We start from the raw sequence: 3,312 nt of genomic DNA, 5'->3' as shown, positions 1-3,312 counted from the left end.
TATGCATTGCTAAGAACTTAATTTGGACAACTTTAAAGGCGATTTTCTCAATATTTTGATTGTTTTGCACCCTCAGGTTCCAGATTTTCAAATAGTTGTATCTCAGCCGAATATTGTCCTATCCTAACAAACCATACATCAATGGAAAGCTTATTTATTCAACTTTCGGGTGATGTATAAATCTCACTTTCGAGAAATTGACCCTTATGACTGGTTTTGTGGTCCAGGGTCACATATGTAACAGTAAATTGGATCCAGGCAGCTCTTAAGATGACAGCAGTCTAATATTCCGGCTGTCTGTCATTCATGTTAATCAAACAACAAAAGAGGGAAAATCTCTTACTGCTCTTGACTAAATCACTTTCGTAACTCTGAAAGAAATATATATTTAATTTACACAATGAAGAATATGCAGTATTTTTATACATTTGATTACTTTATACCAGGGTTCCTCAGTTAGTTTTTGCTGAGGGCCAAATTCTGCCAACAACACCAAGCCAAAGGCCACAAGGGGGGGATCAAACTGTAACACCATGTGTCCCAACCAGACGTGACGTGACGCGATAAAAAGCGATCTTTTCCATGTAGTTTTTGTCCTAACCACCCGCAACAGCGACACGTGACAATAAGCGACACGGATTCTATTTTTTGAAATGGTTTTTATTTTCTGCGTAATCGCGGCAGGAACAACATACAACATATGACAGTGATAATCTCAGGTAATCATCTATTTTCCATGTCCACTTTTCTTTTCTTCTCACTCGCCACGTTTTTGCTGTCACATCGTATCTACACTGGACGCGACAGCATTGCAAATCATTTGAACTTTATGTCAGTACGTCATAAATAGAACGAGTCAGCAGTTTACTGTTGGGGATTTGTCGTGTCCCGCCACGCCACATCCAGTGTAGACAGCATCACTGATTATAATGGGTTCTATTGTATTTTGTTGCATCGCGCTGCGCCACTCGCATCCGATGTAGACACGATGTAAGTTAATGTCGCTTTCTGATGCAGCGTTTGAATTTTCACGCCACATTATGTGAAATTAGCGTGGGCCAAACATTTTTCTCTCACGGGCCGGATGTGGCCCACGGGCCGCCTATTGAGGAACCCTGCTTTATACAATGTATGTAGCATTTCATATTTATTTGTTCTTCTGTGTCCTATTGCTTGTAATTAGTTTCTTATTCTTATTTAATCGCTGACTGTTTACTTGTCTTCAGTGAGATTTTTTGTGATATTGACACTGGTGACAAGAATTATAAAATTTCTTTGGTATCAAAGATATTGATATCATAAAGACCTTATCTAAAGCAAAAATAACTATATCGTGATACTGTTAATGTGAAATAAAATTCATAACTCATATCTTGATATAAGATTTTGGTCATATCGCCCACCCCTAATTGAAATAGTTTGTCAAATTATCTGACCTCAATTACATTTTAATTTGTATTGTGGTGACATTTAAGAGGTAAAGTAAAACAGTCCAGTCTATGTTTTCCCTTTCAGTGGGACTGTGCCTGTTAGAGGCAGGCAGTATAGGAAATAGTGTAAATGCATTTCCAATTTGTTGATATGAACAGGCCAGTTTCACCACAGTAAATTTAATCTAGATCTTTGCTTTTTTTCAGTTGTATATGTTACAGCTACTCATCAAGTATTCATTCAGATGAAAGCATCTCTCGTTCTCATCTGCCGTCTAAATTTAAAATCTTTTTATGGTTACTGCCAGACGTGATTGTGTGTGCTTTTGTACTCTGGGAAAATCATAGCTTATATGCTAAGGATAAAAAAGAAAAAAAAAACAGTTTTGATGCTGTTGACAAATCTTAAGGCCGTAGAATGAAGTGTGTCTGTGTGTGCATGATAACAAATTGGGATCGCTAGGAATATTGCATGCAGTCTGTTTGTTGAAATGTAATCAAATTCTTATTGTTCTTTTCCTCCATTTTTTCCCCAGTGGACTTTCACAGAAGATTTGGGTGTTTTGAAGGCAGGGTCTTCCCTGGTTGGTTGTGAAGATCTAAGTAAACAAAGCTTGTTACTGTGGCATAACTGACCTTTGGATTTGAAAAGTGGCAGCAGAGTCCTATTGAAACAAGAAGCCTCCAGAACCATCCAAAATATCCTATAAAGATGGAGTTCAAATTAAACCTTGAATGCTGATTTATTAGAGTGAAAAGGTAAGAACGTTTTAAATAGCACAAAACCTCTTGTAACTCAAAAAAAAACTTTAAAGTGAATAGATGCTATTGCTCTTAAACATCAGAACTAATGATAATGGTGCAAATGTTGTGCTAAATATGGTGATGTTCTTTTGTGTAGCACCTACAGCTCTGCATATTATTCTGCAAATAGTGCTTAAAGGTGCAATAGGTGATTGTCTTCAGAAACATTTTTTGTTATGCTGGTTGAAAGTCTCTTCACATCTCGATAGCAATCATTAAGTTAAGTGGTCTAAATGTATTTATCTGTATTTATATATTCTGTGGAAGGCGTAGGACCAAGAAATGTTCGTCCAATCAAAACGCTCGGTCCGAGTGGTTTAATTCGCTTTCCTACCTGCCTGTCAATGTATGTATTAGCATACCTCTGCGCACCCTGTTCGCACAGACAGGGTATGTCTTCAGTGCATTCACGCACGCTGTGCAGACAGAGCGAGAATAACAGACAAACATCAACAACCAGATCTTCCTTCCTGGTATTGTAGTACTTTTAAAGTTTTCTCACTGGTGAATGACGCATGATGTAGCCCAGCGGTTCTGAATTCCAGTCCTAATGCTCCCACGCTCTGCATATTTTGCTTGTCTCGCTTAGTTAACACGCCCGATTCAGGCTAAAGTTAGCATTTTCCAAGATCTCCTACTGCACCTTTAATCGTTTTAGTCTGACTTAAATGGTTAAGCACTATGTGCAACTACATAGCTTTGTATTACACCATGTTTGCTTATATAATTAGCTTTTGCGTAGAGGCTTGTATTTGAATGATTTGGCAGTTATTAATGATATTGGACATCATTGTAAACCACAGCCCATGCAAAGTGCTGTTGCAAATTTTCAGTTTCTTTTAGAGTTAAATATGAACAAGTTTAGTCCATCTTCTATATCTGGCCATTATATAAAATTTGTAAGGAAAATAATGCAATACTATATAACTGTACTTCAAGAAAAATATTAAATATGTCGGCGCCAATAGCCTAGTGGACAGTGTGCTGACATATAACGTTGTTGCGTTGTAGGCATCCCGAGTTCCAATACCTGCTTGAGGGCCTTTCCCGATCACCCTCCCCCCCCCCCCACCCCCCC

The 3,312-nt window shown here is 38.1% G+C and overlaps 1 protein-coding gene across 3 annotated transcripts in view; it reads left to right on the top strand.

The window, feature by feature from the left end:
- Positions 1 to 3,312, top strand: part of LOC107665513 (protein phosphatase 1 regulatory subunit 29-like) — a 153,808-nt gene that overhangs the window by 76,967 nt on the left and 73,529 nt on the right. For all 3 annotated transcript variants that reach the window (XR_001631558.1, XR_001631559.1, XM_016456422.1), the window contains exon 2: positions 1,967 to 2,189. The gene's annotated coding sequence lies outside the window, so the exon portion shown is untranslated. The remainder of the gene's footprint in view (positions 1 to 1,966; positions 2,190 to 3,312) is intronic.

Source organism: Sinocyclocheilus anshuiensis, unplaced genomic scaffold (assembly GCF_001515605.1).
Source record: "Sinocyclocheilus anshuiensis isolate Anshui unplaced genomic scaffold, SAMN03320099.WGS_v1.1 scaffold543, whole genome shotgun sequence".
In the NCBI taxonomy this organism is placed as follows: domain Eukaryota; kingdom Metazoa; phylum Chordata; class Actinopteri; order Cypriniformes; family Cyprinidae; genus Sinocyclocheilus; species Sinocyclocheilus anshuiensis.
This window is presented reverse-complemented; position numbering and strand designations above follow the sequence as displayed.